At 45.1% G+C, this 19,884-nt stretch overlaps 1 protein-coding gene across 4 annotated transcripts in view; it reads right to left on the minus strand.

Annotated features, from left to right (window-relative positions):
* KCNH1 (potassium voltage-gated channel subfamily H member 1) overlaps positions 1-19,884 on the minus strand; it is a 236,755-nt gene that overhangs the window by 145,624 nt on the left and 71,247 nt on the right. The gene's annotated exons all lie outside the window — the stretch shown is intronic.

Below are 19,884 nucleotides of genomic sequence, written 5' to 3' on the forward strand. Positions count from 1 at the left end.
AAACTGAATTTAGGCAAATTGCAATAGAAATATTGCTGACTTGCCCTGATTCTTCAGCATGGACAGGCTATGGATTCAAATACCTGAGTTCTCAAGCTCTGACCATGCGTTTAGAGGTTATATATTTAAATTAAGTAGTGAAGAAATTCTGTTAAATAAAATAAACATGATCTTAAAATTATATAACAAGGCAAGGTATCGGGGGTGGCGGGTGTAGTGTGTGCTAGGTATGGGCAAATCTGTCAATTTTAGTTTCTCTTAGTTTCTGGTTTTTCCAGTCTTATATTTGATTCGCCACATTTCCACACCAGTTGGCCATTTTTTAAAAGAAGTCTTAATGAAAATCCATGAGCATGTTAGTGCAAATTTATCCTCATATATATGTATGCAAAGCCACTTTTCCTGATATCATGCATGTTTCTATATTACTTTCACTAATATGCAAAACATTTTGCATGTTTTACCTTACTATATGCATTTTTTAAAAAAAATTGCTTGGCTGGAAAAATTGCCCAGAAATGGAAGCAGGAGGAAATACCAACGATAGAAGAATGGAGAATGAAATTGACAGACTATGCAGAGCTGGACAAACTAACTGGAAAAATTAGATATCTCCGTGATCAAAAATTTATCGACGATTGGGGGAAATTTGTGGATTATCTGAAAAGTATATGTGATGTGCAAACAACACTAGTGGGGTTTCAAGAAGCACTGTGAGTCATAAGAGGTATTGTTTAAAAGAAATAGAAGTGGGAGGGAAGAAAATGGCAATACAAAAATAAGGAATGCTAAATAGAGAGATTAATACGGATGATTGTCAGAGCAGCTGAAGGAAGTCAAAAAAGAATTAATTTGTTAAAATTGGATATAATTGTATATTTGAATTGAAAATTAATAAAAAAGTTATATGCAAAAAAATTGCTTGGCTGGAGAGAACTGCACTGCAAAATTCAGAGAATTGTGAATTTTGAAGCATGGCTGTGCTTTGGGTTCATGTAGTGTTCTGGAAAATGAGAATTAGATAGGTTCGCCTTTAAATGAAAACTGGACTGCATCCTAAGCATATACATTTTCACTAAAGAATAGGGAGCAGTAAAGAAACATGAAGCAGAAAGGGAGCAAGAATCTGTGGCAATGAAAAGATGTGGGGGTGAGTTGCTCCAGTTGATAGTTTGGGACAAAACCTGATTTCAACAGTGACAAAAATAGATCAGATTTTTTTTATTTAAAAAAAAAAACCAGCAGCATTTTCTCTCGTGCTTTTTCATTCCCTTTATTCCTTTCACTCAGTTTTGCAATAGGGAGCTTGGTCGTTTCTGTAGTTGGCAGATGATCAAATAGGCTCTGTACAATACCTCATGCAGAAAGAAAATTACATGGGCCCAGTATACTTCTCCATTAAACTTTACAAGCAAGAAAGGGCTGAACTGCTGAGCATATCAAATGAATAGAATTCACGGGACAGTAAAGATGTCATTTGCCATTTCCAGTTGCGAAAACCAGGTTTCTGCCTTCCCATATCAGCCCTCTAGTGGCTGATTCATATAGTGCTAAAGGGGGCGGAAGCATGCATTGGAACTATGCATGCGCTAGTAATGTTGCTGGCTGGGCAACCTCTGTCATGATCAAAGGGAAACAGCTGTCACTCACATCTATGTAATTGCTACTCAGCATATGGATTCTGGCATATTAGCAGAGACAATGCAGAGATGACAAGAGGCGATGTAACATAGTGGCTAGGAGACTTAAGGGCACTGTTTTTTGGGCAGGATTCAGCAAATTCAGGTTGCACAATGAAAGGTGATTTGGAGCTTCCACAAACAAATAATCATGAATGCGCATTAACTAGATAGTGTCTTGCTCACAAGATCCATATCACAAGTGGGCGATATAAAAAGTCCTGTATATGATTTACAAATCCCTTTGCTTAAAAGGGTGGGCTCTCTGGGTATTTCTGTAATTTGACCTTTGTGGCGAGAAGCACCAAGTATCAGCCTAGGCTGGTTGGCCAACTAGACGCTTCCTTAGATAGAGATAGCTTGGTCACCACGACTCATGTGTTGATACCCTCATGACTGGACTACTGCATTGCACCCTTTATTGGGTTTCCCTTGGGATTGGTTCAGAAGCTGTAGATGGAGCAGAATGCTATGGCCTTCCTCTAGGGAAATTCTACTCAAAGTACTGTATCTTATCAAAAGGCAATTACCCCAAAATGGGCATTTTCCACCATTGCCCCTGTCCTATGAAATGCCCTTCCCTCTGCAGTATGCGATACAAACGTTGGTTGCTCCAGAAATCTTTCAGATACTGTTATGTACTAAGGTTGGATCCTAGAACAATAGGCAAGTAGGATCCTAGAATGCAACAACTGATTGGCCTGCAGGAAAAGACCAATCAGGCTCCAGGAGGGAAGCAGAATCAGCCAATCAGATGGGACTCGTTGTGTAAATAATATATATAAAAGCCTGAGGTTTGGGGGGCCATTCAATCACTGTTTTACAAGCTGCAATAAAGAGCATGAAATCACTACAGGACTCTGAGTATATATCAGATACATATCTTTTTGTTCAGGCTTTCCCTGACCCATAAGATTGGAGCCTAATCTTATTTGTTTGAATTCTCTGTTTTTATTTGGTTTAATATGCTTTTGTTATGCAGTTTTGCTTTGATGGTAGTGCTTATTGTTTTTCTCTTGTACGCTGCTTGGATTTTAAGAAAAAATATCAGGTCATTTATAAATGCACACATGAACACACACATACTCAGTCTGTCCCTGTCCAAACTCCAGCTGCCTGCCTTCTTATAGCCAGTCCATGATCTCATAGTTGCCCTTGTAGAACTCAGCAGGGAAGAGAATGGGACTACACTAGAATTACTTGCCTCTGCCTCTCATTGGCTGTTACACCACCTCTCATTGGCTCTGGATCAATCTACTGTTTGGGTTCTCTGCCTTCCACCCCACCAGTCCCAATGGGCACCACTGTACACACACAAACACACAGTCACAACAAATGCTGTTAAGTTCCACTGCCATTTCACCATCTCACCTGCAACAGATTCAACAGCAAAGATTGCTAAAGACTCTCCTCCCTGAAAGAGAGGGGAGTGGTTGTGGACGGAAGCCTGAGCACCGCCCACAGCAGGGGGCTCAGCACCCTGCCTTTCTGTTCCCTGGCTGGCGCTCCTCCCACCAACCGGCACCCAATCGGGTGCCGCTGGGGGGTGTGGTCAGCCAAGTTCAAATTGCAGCGCCAGCCCTCTCCTCAGCCTCTTTCCACTCCGTCTCGCCGAGAGTCATCAGCTAGGAGTCATCACAGTCATCACAGGGAAGAGCCACGAGGTTTGGAGTTGGGGGGTCTGTGTGTGTGGAGGCTTGCCTTTTAACTTTAGGAGGCTTGCGTGCGCTCATTGCTTTACTGCTTTTGAAAATCCAGGTTTGCCTTGCTGTGTCCTCTTTTTCCCATGTAAAAACCTACATTTAACCTTCCATTCCCCCCCCCCCCCCCGCTGCTTGATTTGTTTGTGCGGTCTAAGTGTGAATTACCTTTCTTAAGCTGCAGCTTGTTCCCCTGCCCAGCACATGCCCCCGGTGAGGTCTGAGTGTGAGTGTGGCTCCATCTTTCTTTCTCCCTTGTCTCCTTGCTTGTCTTCCCTGCCTCTGCTTGGTAGCTGTGCGTTTTATTTTAATTTTTGGCCAGGGTGCTTGTACATTTCCCCTCTATTGCCCTTGCCTGTCCAATTGCGTGGCTGGTCTGGGTGACTGCATGGTGCTGATAATGGCAAGGTTGCAAGTTTGATCCCTGTATGGGACAGCTGAATATTTCTGCATTGCCTGGGTTGGACTAGATGATCCTCAGGGTTCCTTTTCCTGTTCCTTTCTAATTTTAAGTTGTGTGTGTGTGTGCTTGCAGCGTGTGTTTGTGCCTGCCGTTTATTGATTTATTACTCTTCTAGCGTGGGTTTAATTTACCTTGCCATCCCTTCCATTGGTACCACTTAAATCGGGAGCCCCCTGTAAATTTTAAAGGCTGCCGGGGCTTGGGAAAGACTGTACGCTTAAACCTCACCCCTCTTGGTTTCTCTAAGCCACACCCCCCCTTCGCTTGATGTTTGGAGGATAGAAATAAGGCAGGGCTTGGGGTGGACAATTCAGGGTTTCTGATCAGGGAACCATTCCTCAGCACGGCACGTTTATACGTTTAGAACCTTTGAAGGTGTGCCTTTGCCTGGTTCTTGTCATTGGCTTCACTTGCCAGTACAGGCTCCCTAAAGAAAACCACTTTTAAACAACAACAACAACAACAACAAAGGTTACGGCTTATGGTACCTTAATGAAAAGTCCAGGTTTATATTTCCACTTCATTTCGGCTCACTGTAAGGACATCTATTTTTCCTTTTCTTCAAAAAGATTTTTCCTTGCCCGGCATGTTCATTTTGCCTCCACCCCTCCTCCCTCCCAACTCTCCCCCCCCCCACTTTCCTTCTCCGCCCTCCACCCCTCCTCCCTCCCCCCACCCCTCCCCTTTCAGGAGATACATTGGTCTTTGGAGTTTCCTTTGCTTCTTGCCTGAGTAATCACAGTTGCCAGACAGGTTTTTCAACTGCTGGGGCAGGCTTGATTGCTCTCTGAGTGACCAGCATTTTGGGAGGCATTGTCTTTATGCACCTGGCAGTTCAGCAGCTCTAGTTGCATTGTCAGTTTAACTAACCAGCAGTTTGACCAATTACAGTCTTTTGTCTGTTTAATCACCCTTATTTCCCTCAACTGGTCTTGAGCCGACCTTGTGGGCAAAGATTTACTTTTCTTTGTTTGGCAAAGTTTCCTTTGTTTGATAAAGTTTCTCCAGCAGGGCCGCTGGTGTGGAATCTTATTGATTTCCTTTTCTCTTATTTTGGCTGCAGCTTCTGAGCATCTCCTTGTAAGCAGTTATTTTCAATTCTGTTTGATTACTTGGCATTGCTTTGCACCTAGATTTGCCTATCATTTAAAAGGGGCAACTTAAGAGCTTGGATAGCTCAACTGGTTGGAGCATAATGCTGATAATGCCAAGGTTGCTGGTTATTGTTCATTTTGTCAGCATTTACGCGGAGCAATTGATAATAGTAATTCCTACTCATAGCTATAAATCCATTGGCTATTAATTGAGATACTATTGATTAATAGTTAATTCATCAACTGTGCTCTGAACTTTATTGATGCCCAATAATTGTTTACTAACATTTATTTACAGTCAAGTTATTAATTGATTGGTGATGTTAATACTAATTAAAAACAACAACAATAATAAAATAAAATAATAAATAAAATAAATTTGAAAAATAAATAATAATAATAATAATAATAAATAATTATAAATATAATAATAATAATAATAATAATAATAATAATAATAAATAATTATAAATATAATAATAATAATAATAATAATTAATAATATTAAATAAATACATAAATAAATGAAAATTAAATTTAAAATAAAATAAAGTAATTAGTGACAAAATAAATAGTAGGCGCATTTTACTAGTGCACAGAGCAGCTCATGGCGCCCAAGAGGAAGCGCACGGGTGCAGCACCAGCACACACTGCAGCTGGCGACCGTCATAATAATGAACCCAAACTCATTTCGCATTTCCTCAATGCCTTCAGATCATTCATGGCTGACTATGAGCAGCGCTTTCTCTTAGCTATTCTTTAGTTCTGTTTGCCTTGTGTTTCTTACTTCCTTGTTTCGCAAACCAGTGGCCAGCCTTTAAGCAACCCAGGTGCAGGCCCAAGCCCTCAGTCAGGAACGGCGGCTGTGCAAACTAGGTCTCGGCCTTGCTCGGTGACGACTGACTTTCAGAACCGCATCGGGGCGCCTGCGTGGAGGCTGCCGGCCCATATCAATAACCCGGTGGCTTCCAGTTCTTCTTTGCAGAATAAGCAGCCCTGGGTCTAGCTTCCAGAATCAGGCACCTCATCAGCCGGTGATGACGAGTCAGAATGGCTTACGCCCTTTATGGCGAGAAGAAGCCATCAGAGGTGTATCGCACTGGAAAGCTGGACCTTAGAAGGATTTAAACGTAAGGTGTGCGGGTAATTCAATAAAGGGCAATGCCAATGGCAGTCTTGTAAGTACCCGCACGAGTGTGAGAGATGTGCAGGGGCTCACCCAGTCACAGTGTGTTACAAAGGGAAGCGGCTCTTTCGGGGAGGTCGGGGCTTTCACCACTCTAGTTCCAGACGAACCCCCGCAGCAGGGAACCATCGATAAAGTCCTTCTGGGTCTAGCATTTTCTCAAATTCAGCTTTCTCCTCTCCTCAACCACTTGTCCATCCATCCGGACGGAAGTGCAGCATCCTATCTTTGGAAGGGTTTCTCAGAGGGTTTTAGAATCCTAGTAGTTGGCTCCTTAACCGCGAAGGACTCTACTAATCAGAAGTCAGTAAGGGAAAGGACGCTCGCCCCGCCCCATGGGTAGCTAGCCCCACCCCACCATGTGTGCCACTCTGGGTGCCAGAGCAGCTAGCTCTGCCTCTGGAGTCACACTATGGCATACACTATGGGATGAACCCAACAGGGCCGCCACTTAGCCCCTGCTTGGTCTCCAGACAGAGGCACCCCTTCCCAGACCCACCCCCCTTTTGAGATTATTAGGCAACCAAATGTATCATTCCATAACACCTCATACAGGAATTATTTTTTCCTGGGGAGCCTGCCTTTTCTCCCAGATCAACTACAAGAGCAAGACCACAGCTTTAACAAAATGACAGCCCAAACAGGAAGACACATGGGAGCTTTGAAGTGTTCCAGATCCATTCCCTGTTCTCCCAATGAGCAGGGCAGCTGTGGGCAAAATTGCAAAGAAGTACAATAATGATTTTGTCCTCCATCCTAGAATCTAGTAAGCCTTTAAGCCCAACAGTCGGAATCGCATAATTTCAGTCCGTTAAGCATATTAGGGAACATGTATAGTTAGTAAACAAATTGCTAGTTTTGTGAGAAATAACACTTCACTGAAGTGGATAACGCTTTGGCTAAGAGCTCACCTTTGGCAATCTTCTAGAACATGTTGCATATGTAGCAGTTATTTCTAGCTAGAGTGAAACTGAAACCTGACATTTACAGTATCAAAACACACACACACACACACACACACAAAAACCACACAAAAACAAAACAAACAAAAACAACAGCAGCAGCAACAACAAAAACCCTTCCCAAACCTGCATATATCGCCCTTGGGCATCGTGCCGAAGAAGAATCCCGGGGAATTTCGGCTCATTCACAATTTATCCTATCCGAAGGGCGGCTTAGTAAATGACGCCATTCCACCAGAGTTATGCTCGGTGAAGTATGCCACCTTCGATCACGCGGTTAAATTGATCAGGAGTTTTGGTCAAGGGGCGCTTTTGGCGAAGTGTGATATTGAATCGGCTTTCCGCCTTTTGCCGGTGCATATTTCAAGGTAAATATTATGTGGATAAGGCCATGCCAATGGGCTCCTCTGTTGCCTGTTCGGCTTTCGAAACATTTAGCACCTTTTTGGGATTGGGCCTTAAGATTTAAAACAAATTCCATTGGGGTTACGCACTATTTGGATGACTTTCTCTTCATGGGGAGGTCCGGCTCCGGGGAATGCGCCTCACTGCTGGAGGCCTTTGCGGCCTTGGCGCAGGACTTGGGTGTTCCTTTCGCAGCGGAGAAAACAGAGGGACCCACTACTTGCATCACGTATCTGGGCATCGAGTTAGCGCAATCCTCCCGCTTACGTAGGGAAAAAATTGACAGCCTTAGGGAAATAATCCGGCCCACCCTTCTGCTAAAAAAGATTACCCTTCGGCAGATCCAGTCCCTATTACGTCATTTTAACCTCGCTTGCAGGGTGATCTCCCCGGGACGCCCCTTCTGCACCCGCTTGGCCAGGCTGTCAGTAGGCCTCAATCATCCGCACCACAGGGTTAGACTCCCGAAATCGGTCAAGGAAGACCTGGAGGTTTGGGGGACCTTCTTAGATAATTATAGTGGAGTCTCGCTATGGCAGGATATTCTTAACTTAACTTCAGATTTTCAGGTCCAATCGGATGCGGCAGGGTCGCTAGGTTTAGGTGTGTACTTTAGGGGGTGATGGTGTGCTCAGTGGTGGCCAGCAGGATGGCAGGGTGAGGCTATCACACGAGACCTGACTTTTCTCGAGTTTTTTCCGATAGTGGTCGCGGTGCACATCTGGACGCAGGAATTCCAAAACTGTCGGGTGTGCTTCAAAACCGACAACCAGGCGGTGGTAAAGATTTTGGAAAGGCAGTCTTCTCGATCTTCAAGGATGTCTCGCTTCCGGTCGCTGGCACCTGGAGCGCAACTGTTGCCCGAACCCTTTCCGGAGCACCTGTGGAACGTTGGAGACGCAAAGTGATACAGGGAGTATTGGCATCCGTCGCACCATCCACCCTCAGGTCTTATAAGAAGGCCTGGTGCGATTTCCTGGGTTTCAGGTCCGGGTCATCGGGGCTTGCTCCTAGCGTGCCACCGTCCTCCGACGACGTCTTAAGATATCTTTCTCACCTAGACGACCTGGGCCGAGCTCCCAAAACCTTAAAGATTCATGTAGCTGCCATTAGTTTCTTCTCCAAAGCTACATTCTCCTCTGACCCGTGCAATGACTTCTTAGTCCGCAGGGCTATCAAGGGCTGGAGCAGGCTTCAACCTTCACGGGCTGGGGGCCGTAAGCCGATCTCTTATGCGCTATTGTCCAAAATCCGCACAAAGTTAAAATCCATCTGCTGGTCCAAGTATGAGGCCCGCATGTTTTCCGCCGCCTATTCGATTGCGTTTTTCGGCGCCCTACGGGTGGGCGAGGTTGTAGCCGAGGCTGGCGCAAACGGCTCAACGCGCGGCCTCTTATTGGACGATGTGCAGCTATCAGAGGCGTCCATGACACTCAGGATACGCCAGTCAAAAACAGATCAGGCCGGCAGGGGGGTGTTTGTGAAGCTGGTAGCTTCTGCGGAGTCGGGTCCATGTCCGGTAAAGGACACCAGACGATTTCTCTACCTCCGGCCTCCCGGCCCAGGTCCTCTTCTGGTCCACCTAGACGGTTCCCCGCTTCTAAGGCATCAATTCACGAGGGTGCTCCGCAGAGCCATTGATTCCTGTGGGTTACCTGCCCAAGACTACGCAGCGCACTCCTTTCGGATCGGCGCTGCAACAACAGCCGCTCATTTGGGCTTGCCGGTGGATAGGATTAAGGAGATGGGCCGGTGGAAATCTGATGCATATAAAGCCTATATCCGCTAGATTACATTACATTAACCCCCCCACTTACCTGTCGCTTTCTTCTTTTCATCCTCAGCTGCTGCCAAAAAGATCGTGTGGATTTGCGGCCACAATATCGTCCATTGGGCCCGTGCAAGGGCGTGTAGTTCCGGCCTCACTGTTAATCTTGGCCTACATCCGGGAGTCCGCTGTTTCTGGTTCATGAAATGGGGCATGCGTTGGCAGGAGCTTATGCCTATGTTGCGGGAGAAAGTGGCCTTGTTCGGCCCCCCCGACATCCTTATTGTCCAGCTAGGCGAGAATGACCTCGTTACCAGGAGTACGGCGGACTTGTCATGGAGTATAAGAACTGATTTGGGCGAGATTGCTGTCTTGTGTCCCGGGACTACCGTGTTTTGGTCCTCCCTCCTGAAGAGAATTGTGTGGCGAGGGGCGAAGTGTTGTATGGCCGTGGAGAAAATCAGAAAGACTTTGAACCGGGCCGTGTCCCGTTGGGTGCGCTGTCGGAATGGCCAAGTTATTGTGCATGATCGTATTCGGATTGGCAACATGGACTTGTATAGAGATGACGGGGTTCATCTCTCATACCTGGGGAATGACCTGTGGCTTGACAGCATCATCAGTAGCGTCAGGGATTGGTTGCAGCTGTGAGGGTATTGGCGGCGAGCCTTTGGCTCGGGTGGCGGTTAGGCATTGGATTATTGCGTTATGGTGTGTGGGAAGGCTAGGTGTGGCCATCGGCCTAAGCCTTCAATTTTGGGTATTCCGTTAAAGGAATCTGGGGGTCGTGTATTCCGTCCGATGCCTGCTTGGCGGGAGGCCATGGCACGACCCCTGGTGACGTCAGGGGAGAGCCTATAGTTGTATTATCATCAACAGGCTCCGCCCCCCTGGTGATTCAACCCCTGTGGTGGACATCCAATGCCTAAGCCAATACCTTTTTCACTGCTGTAACCAATAAAGTTGTGGCCTTTTCATGCCCATAAACCATATATCACGTGTCCTTGTGTGTTCATTTCCACGGGGCGGGGGTCGGGTCCTCGAACCACAAAGACTCTCCTCCCTGAAAGAGAGGGGAGTGGTTGTGGACGGAAGCCTGAGCACCTCCCACAGCAGGGGGCTCAGCACCCTGCCTTTCTGTTCCCTGGCTGGCGCTCCTCCCACCAACCGGCACCCAATCGGGTGCCGCTGGGGGGTGTGGTCAGCCAAGTTCAAATTGCAGCGCCAGCCCTCTCCTCAGCCTCTTTCCACTCCGTCTCGCCGAGAGTCACCCACCCTCCACTCCCTTTAGCTTAGGGTATTGGCCTTGCTATGGACCTTAGGTTGGTCGCCCTGGTTAGTCGGGGGGCCTGGTAGGAGTTTTTCCGCATGGCAGTAGGCCATGAGGTTTTTTCGCCTACCTCGTAGCAATCGTCACAACTTTTGTGGTATTGGTGGGTAGGTTAGGCATTGGATTATTGCGTTATGGTGTGTGGGAAGGCTAGGTGTGGCCATCGGCCTAAGCCTTCAATTTTGGGTATTCCGTTAAAGGAATCTGGGGGTCGTGTATTCCGTCCGATGCCTGCTTGGCGGGAGGCCATGGCACGACCCCTGGTGACGTCAGGGGAGAGCCTATAGTTGTATTATCATCAACAGGCTCCGCCCCCCTGGTGATTCAACCCCTGTGGTGGACATCCAATGCCTAAGCCAATACCTTTTTCACTGCTGTAACCAATAAAGTTGTGGCCTTTTCATGCCCATAAACCATATATCACGTGTCCTTGTGTGTTCATTTCCACGGGGCGGGGGTCGGGTCCTCGAACCACAAATATCCCTTCCCTCTGGTCTTTGCTGATTCTCCCCTCCCTGTTCCCCCTACCCAATACCTTTGACACACACACACCCTGAAAGCATGGCAGTGTTTCTCAACCTCTGCACCCTATTTAAAACAAGGCAAACCAGCACAATAATTGGTGTTGCTCTTGATTTCTTTCTCACGCATCCTCACAACCTTTGCTTTCAGCCTCCCTCCACGACACTGCAATGACTGCACTAATGCTAACATTTAATGAAGTCGATTAGGTGGGGAAATAGTCATTCTTGGTGTGTGTTTGCTTTGATTCACGTATTCCATTGCTTAACCGCTATTATTCCAGCCAATATGCATGCATTTCCATGATTCTGACCTTTCAGACCTCCATTTCTACTGTTTATAACCTTTTTCTCACTATCGGAACACATTATTCTGACTAATCTGAAATCTGAAGTTATTATCTATTTATTGCTTGCAAGCCTCGCTCTGGTCTTCCTGGCACGGATTTATTTATTTATTTATTACCCTCATGGAATTCATACCTCAGTGAAGAAAATGGGGGACTAGCTGACAGATCCAGAACTGTGTTGAGTGCAATAGAACTAAAATGACTCAAAAGCAGATCCTTCTCGAAACCAGCAGTTTGACTTCAAGCGGTGACATTCCCTATTGCACATGCAATGTGAAATACATGACAAATTACTTGAAGAGAAAGCCAATTATTTAAAACATCCAATCCTGCTGTTCATTTGGTATCTTATACATTGGCATAAAGGTGGCAAATTTAGAAGACGCTTCTGATGAAAACAGCATGAGGGACCATGGAAACCGTAATCCTGAGAACTACCGTCAGTAGTTCTGACTGCCTATATTGTTGGGAAACTGTGTACTTGCAGCTACTCACACAGTCAATTAAGGTTTGGCAGACAGCCAGAAGGCAATCTGAAGGAGTAAGTCTGCCTGGTGATAACAGAGACATGGAGACCGCTCCCTGATTGGTCAAGCTCTCTCAAGGGAGTGATAATTAATGGCCTACTAACTGGAATGTGTTAGTTTAGGAGTTCAGAGGTTCAGAGTTCTGTGTGTCAGTGAGTGTAGGAGTTGTGAGTCGTATCAGAGAGAGCTAGCAAAAGATCCGTGTTCTGTTCCTGTATATAGTCCACTGTATATAATAAACACCTAACTACAAGTTCCTGGTTCCTGCTTTGTCTATCCTGTCTGCAGCCAAGTCGCCAATTGCTTCTGTGGATTCTGCGTGTACTCTGCTAGGTCTGGCTAAGGTCCTGCAACTAGTCTGAAAGTTGCGAAATACCAATAGGTTTTGCCAATATATATCAGGTTCCCATGGGGGCTGGACTTTTAGGATCCACAGGCTTCAGACCAAATGGGTGGAGCTTGAGAAGGACAGGCTGGAAGAAGAGATTCATAATGGTTCAGTTAACAAGTTGCTCACTCAAACCTATTTGAGGTATTTCAGCCACTGGCCTGCCTTGACCTCATGAGTAGTGACTACCTGATTTAAACAGGTCAGAACACTGCAGTGGACTGTGGTAGTTCTCAGAACTACAGTTCCCATAGTCCCTCACACCTTGTTATACACAATAATGGTGAGGGGAGACAGGTGGAGGGAGGGAAAATCTCATCCTTTTGACCTCGCCTGTCCTTGCTGCTCATGAACCATCATTGCTGATTTAAAAAAACAGGGCTTTTTTCAGCCAGAACTCACAGGAACTCAGTTCCGGCACCTCTTAGGTGGGCACCATTGCCATAATAAGAGAACAAGGGAGGCATTCATGGTGAGTTCCAGCACCTATTTTTCTAGAAAGATAGCACTGGATAGAAGGGGAGGGGAAAGTGTGTTTGGGGTGATGGGAGTACCTTTCTAAGTCCTTGGCTTAGCTAAATATTTTTTTTCCAAGGTTTCCTAACATTCCACAAGAAATCCCAGGAGAATTCTGAGTCAATCCAAGTACAGCCAAGGAAGACTCACCTATCTCTGGTACATTATTTTTATTATTATTATTATTATTACTATTATTCCACCCTTTGTTTGCATATCTCAGGGTGGTTCACAACATAAAATTACAGTAAAATAAAATAAAAATAATCACTCAATTCATCCCATTGTTTTTAGCTTCAACACACATAGCGTACACTGGACTGAAACCATCACACTTTTGCAAGAGAGGGGAATAAGAAATGGGTAAATGTGTCTCTCAGCTATGCCTATATCACATTAGGACACATGTCAGGGGACTTTGCAGGGGCTTGACTGCATGCAAGGGCACTCCTTAGAGCAGAGCTTTCCAAACTTTTCATGTTGGCAAGGCACTTTTTAGATATGCATCACTTTGCAACACAGAAGGTCGGCGGTTCGAATCCCCGCGACGGGGTGAGCTCCCGTTGCTCAGTCCCTGGTCCTGCCAACCTAGCAGTTCGAAAGTACGTCAAAGTACAAGTAGATAAATAGGTACTGCTCCGGCGGGAAGGTAAACGGTGTTTCCGTGCGCTGCTCTGGTTCGCCACAAGCGGCTTAGTCATGCTGGCCACATGACCCGGAAGCTGTACGCCGGCTCCCTCGGCCAATAAAGTGAGATGAGCACCGCAACCCTAGAGTCGGCCACGACTGGACCTAATGGTCAGGGGTCCCTTTACCTTTACCTTTTTAACTCAGTTTTACTAGCAAACTGGAGGTTAAACTAACCCCTTATAAGAGATACGGACACATATCGCATGACACACCTTCCCACTGCAGCCGACACGCTAATGTGTCACAACACACAGTTAGGACAGCTCTGCCTTAAGAGAAACCAGGGAGGTCCTCTCTTCAGGCCACAGGAGTTTCTATATCTCTGCTGTTACCAGAAGGAAACAACTACCACAGACGTTCTTTAAATAGCCTGGCCCAGATCCAGATGAAGTTAGTCATGACTAAAGTAAAGGTAAAGGTACCCCTGCCCGTACGGGCCAGTCTTGACAGACTCTAGGGTTGTGCGCCCATCTCACTCAAAGAGGCCAAGGGCCAGCGCTGTCCAGAGACACTTCCGGGTCACGTGGCCAGCGTGACATCGCTGCTCTGGCGAGCCAGAGCCGCACACGGAAACGCCGTTTACCTTCCCGCTAGTAAGCGGTCCCTATTTATCTACTTGCCCCGGGGGTGCTTTCGAACTGCTAGGTTGGCAGGCGCTGGGACCAAACAGCGGGAGCGCACCCCACCGCGGGGATTCGAACCGCCGACCTTTCGATCGGCAAGCCCTAAGCGCTGAGGCTTTAACCCACAGCGCCACCCGCGTCCCTAGTCATGACTAGTTCTCATTAAATATTGCGGATCTAAGCTGATTGTTCCACTGGTTTTAATGGCACACAGTCATGGTTGACTTTATCAGGACTATTTTAACATTGGGGCTCACTGTTTAATGTCAGTGACCACATATTTGTACATTGCTAGAAGTCTTGAGTCCTGCTGATCTCCCTTTGCTGCTGCTCCTACTGAAGCCCTAAAGTGGTGCTCTAGTAACAGACAAACTATGTGAGGGAACCCTATAATATGTTTGAAATTATTTTGATAAATAATAAATAAATAAATAAATAAATAAATAAATAAATAATAATAATAATAATAATAATTTATTTATATCCCGCCCTCCCGAGCCGAAGCCAGGCTCAGAGCGGCTAACAACAGTAAAAGTAACACAGTTTACATAAAATCACAATCAATTAATAGAAATACATTCTAAAATCAATTCATTCTAAAATCAATTCAGAATCAAATTAATGGCAACCATTGGGCTTGAGTTCTATGAGGATTACCAAAGGAGGGGGTCAGACTGTGCCTCGGCCAAAGGCCAAGTGGAACAGCTCTGTCTTGCAGGCCCTGCAGAAAGATGTCAAGTCCCGCAGGGCCCTAGTCTCTATAATCACCATAATCACCCTTAATAAATATTGATAACACAGTCCCATGCATTTGAATATATGGGTGAAATGCATTATACTGTGTGTTTTAGACTATGATTCCAATGGCACTTGCTTCAATTCAATAGGACTTCTAGTAGTTATTATTAGGCTTACACTCTTGTGCTCCATGTGCCACTTCCATGTCAATGTGCACAGGACTGCAGCCAAATTTACTGTTCTTATTTCAAGTAGAATGCATGCAGACTAGAGGGTATTTGAGGAAACTCACATTTAGAAGAAGAGAAAACAACTATTTTTCTGAGCTCAATACTCTGGTGTCTCTTCAGATCATATAAATCTTTCGCCTTTTACCAATTTCACAAAAATCAGCTCAATCAACGTCAGCAAATACGGTTTGCTGATTATCTCCAGCCCTTTTGGTGAAGAAATATAAGGAATTAACATCAAAAAGGATTGCACAATTACCGCCTAACATCTTATGTCAGTTTCATCTCAGATCACATGCCATGCACTTTGCTGAAGTCTGTTAGGAAAATGGCAAATCAAAAGCCTTATTAGCACACACTAAATGGTAAAACTGAATAGAAATGATGCCTATTGTATTCATTCTAAATTTAGCACTAAAGTTTTAAGAGAAGTGCAATTCAGTACCACATAATCAACTTAAAGTCTGGCCAGCTCGCCATCATAGAAATGTAGAGCTGGATGGAACCCTGAGGATCATGTTGGATAAAAGTTCATGGAAACGCTGGAACAGATCTAGCCTGCTATGACTGACAGTACTTCTGGTACAAAGGGTGGCGCTGTGGGTAAAAGCCTCAGCGCCTAGGGCTTGCCGATCGAAAGGTCGGCGGTTCGAATCCCCGCGGCGGGGTGCACTCCCGTTGCTCGGTCCCAGCGTCTGCCAACCTAGCAGTTCGAAAGCACTCCCGGGTGCAAGTAGATAAATAGGGACCGCTTACTAGCGGGAAGGTAAACGGCGTTTCCGTGTGCGGCTCTGGCTCGCCAGATGCAGCTTGTCACGCTGGCCACGTGACCCGGAAGTGTCTCCGGACAGCGCTGGCCCCTGGCCTCTTGAGTGAGATGGGCGCACAACCCTAGAGTCTGTCAAGACTGGCCCGTACGGGCAGGGGTACCTTTACCTTTACCTTTTACTTCTGGTACAAAACATCTGGAGTGTACCGTGTTGGCTACTCACAGCTTCCATTCAAATGTTTGTTTGTTTGTTCTTCCCATTGCAGTTTCATCCCTGATACAAACCTGGTGTGTTCATGGGATCATATTCTAGGTGACAAAGTTCTTCTTTCCATTTATTTGACATGAGCAACTGCAGCAAATCAGGTGTCCCCAAGACATTTTGACACCTGAGGAAAACCACAAAACGGCATCCCCTTCCTTGCCAGGGAGGAAGGGGTGAATGAAGATCTATATCAGGAACAAGCATGACTGGGGAAATCCAGCCAAATGAGTGGGGTATAAATAAATTATTATTATTATTATTATTATTATTATTATTATTATTATTATTATCATCATCATCAGATCTACATCGGGCTCTGCTGCCCTGTTGATCCTGCCACCTGAGGCGTTTGCCTCACCTTGCCTCATGAGTGGGCCAGCTCTGGATGAGGCCCATAGTCTCATTTACTTGAAATGTTTCATCATAAGGTGCATCCTCATCAGCACAGCATGACTTCCAGTGAATCAGACCAAAGCAAATGGACAAATGTCTTCACTTGAGAGCAGATTAGTAATCTTTTCAGCATTACACTTACTTTACAAATGGACTTGTGCATTCGCTGGACAAAACAAACCTGGTGACCAGTGACGGAACAACAAGGGACCATTCCTATCAGGCACATAACCAGCAAATAAGTGTTCTGCATGTGAGGATGCCTGGCTTATCCCTGCTTAACCCACAATATTTGCCACATGAATTGCTTATGGGAACCCCCATGGGAGCACAAGCTTAGGTACACACACACACACACAAAAATACCCTTCACTCTACAGAAAGTAACTGTCAACTTTCCTTTCAGCAAACATTATTTCCCTTCAGCAGTCAAGAAACTTTCTTCTTCTGCTCCACTCTCAAAGCACCTCAAGCATCAAGTTAATTCTCAGTGTAATCTCTTTCAAGAGCTCTCTGGTATTATCTGCTAATGCCCCCCCCCTTCTCTTTCTTAGTGAGTCATAGGCTTGATGATCCAAATCAGTTTGCAGCAGAAAGCCATTTGCTGTATTTACTATAGGTAATTTGCCAAATGCTTTTATGCTGTTTTATCAACACGGTACATCCATTGTTTAGCCCTCTCAATAAAGAGGTTTTTTTTTTTCAAGCTGGAAATGTCATAATGCTTTGAGTACATGCATCTCAACCAAACCATTTCTCTTAACATTTTATAGTCTTTGGTTCAGTCATGTACATTTCATTTCAGTTCTACACTCAAGTATTCCTCAAACACAGACAATCAAAAAGAAAAAAAATATGAATTTTTATTCTTTGTCTGCCTTGATTCCACTGAGAACATCTTATGTGACATTACAGTTTTTTACTGTCCGCATTTCATTATACAGAGCCCTTCAAATCTCCTTCTTAAGGTAGAAGCAGTAACTCCTTCTCGAATAAATCTAACCATGCCAGCATTTTGCATCTTCTTGACTCCAGTGAAGTAATTGAAGTTGTGCTGTTTCTCTTGACTACTCCCATTTAAAGTCTGGGTTTTATACAGTATAGGGTTGTCAGACACGGACCGTTGGAAACAGAGAATCAAAAGGGCACAATGATTACGTATTTAAACAAGCACATTTATTGACAAAGACACATGTGTTCCTGGTTGTTTTCTACGACACTGTTTGTTGATCAAAGGTGTGTTCTCAAGGGAGCACTACAGAAACCCATTTTTAGCATGTAAGCCCTAACTGCTACCACCATTGTTTTGACACTGAAAGACTGAGGTTGAAATTTAGGGCGCAATTCAATGAATGAATCCCATCAACAGAAGCCATGCGAGAGGACTTCCGCTTGCACAACAGGGCTTCCTCCCCTCTCCTGCCCCAGCACCTTCTGTGCACACACAAAGTTGTCAGGAGAACCCCCCAGAACAGCTTATGGGGAGGAGAGGAGGTATTGTTATTTTCAGCAAGCCAAAATGCTTCCTCTGCAAGAGCGATCACCTTAGCATAGTGGCTCTCAAACTTTTTTCTCTGGGCTACACTTTCAGAATAAAAATTTGCTCATGCCACACCAAGTTTATTCCACAGATTAAAAATAAATAAATGATACTGCACTGTACTACACTGGAAGGTTTGAATGTTTCATTCATTGTCCTTGAATCTGCCAGCCTCACATGCCATACTCTCCTACCACATCACTGTAGCGCACTACCTTTGAAAACCACGGCCTTACCGAGATGTTGCATTCCTTCCATACTTTTAAAAAATACAAATCATCTCTGTCCATAAAATGAGGAAACCAACCTGCCACTTTTCCGTGTATTTCCATAGGGTTATATATGGGAGAGAAACAATCAAACCAGGTAACTAGGAGCTCTAAAGTTTATATAGTGCCTACAGTAAGTAGTTTAATTAAAGTGCTGTTGTTTCTAAGCAATCCTATACACTGCGTAAACCCCACTGAACTCAGTGAGATTATTCTGAGTAAAATGTGTATGGGATTGCACTGAAAACTATGCAACCTGATATCACTAGATACAACAAAAACCCAACATTTTGATTGGAATTGGGTCAGATTCAACTAATCCTCTGGGCCATCAGATGCCAGCACCAGGGCTCTCGTGAGTGCAATAGGGCTTCTCCGCCCCCCCTCCTCCTCCAGCATGCCCCTACCTCACCCAAAAAACAGAGAGGAGGGGAAAGGGGACTGCTTCCGCCTGGCAAGCAGAAACGCTTGCACTCCTAGAATGATCAGAAAAAACATGATTTTGAATTCCTCCCGTTGTGATTTCTCCTTATTCTGCACTAAACAATAGGTCACTTTTCAAGCACTTTGATACTCCACTGATTTCAATTAGATTTAAACATGTGTTCAACAGCTGTAATCTGTGGTATGGTAAAGAGTTTACCATTGGTTTGATTATGTGTCTACGACGATTTTACCAACGAAAATGTAAAAGGGGCAAAGGCCCTAAATATGCATGTTAGGGCCAAGCCACATGATCTATTTTACTTGACAATGACTTAGATGAGTCCTGATTTTGATTGCTGGTACATTCACCATGTAGTGAGGTATATATTTATTCCTTCATTACATTTATATCCCACCTTTCCTGTGGGGAGCTTGAGGTGGCCGGCAGACTTCTCCTTCTCCCCATTTTATCCTCACAACAACCCCGTGAGGTAGGTTAGGTTGAGAGTGAGTCAGCAGCTCAGGGTCACCCAGTGAGCTTCACAGTTGAGGGGGTTTGAACCCTGGTCTCCCAGGTTCCGTAACCACTATACTAGACTTGCCATTCTAGTATCTAGAAAATATCTATCTAGAAAATTCCTAACACGGCCTCATTTTAGAGTGTAGAAATAGGGGGCGGGGATAGCAACACGATGGAAAAAGCAGTGGAAACAGCTCCAGAAGCTTAAACTCTCTCTTTTTTTGTTCCCCAAAAAAGCCCAACAATTTTGGTGGTTTCCTTTTAAAAAAAAAAGCTCAAACAATTTGGGGGTCTTCCTTAAAAAAGTGGGTGTTGGGAATTTTACTTTTTTAAATAGGGCAACCCTATACTATACCACTCTGGCTGTTCCCTTCAAAATCACCCTCAGGAGGGGAGGGGAAACTGTTACTAATGACAAAAAGTTGGGAGCTGGATCTATGAAGGTGATGATAGAATCATAGCATTGGAAGGGACCCCAAGGATCATCTAGTCCAACCCCCTGCCATGCAGGAATCTGCATCCATCCAATACA

The sequence above is a fragment of the Podarcis tiliguerta genome, assembly GCF_965153285.1.
Source record: "Podarcis tiliguerta genome assembly, chromosome: 3".
NCBI lineage: Eukaryota > Metazoa > Chordata > Lepidosauria > Squamata > Lacertidae > Podarcis > Podarcis tiliguerta.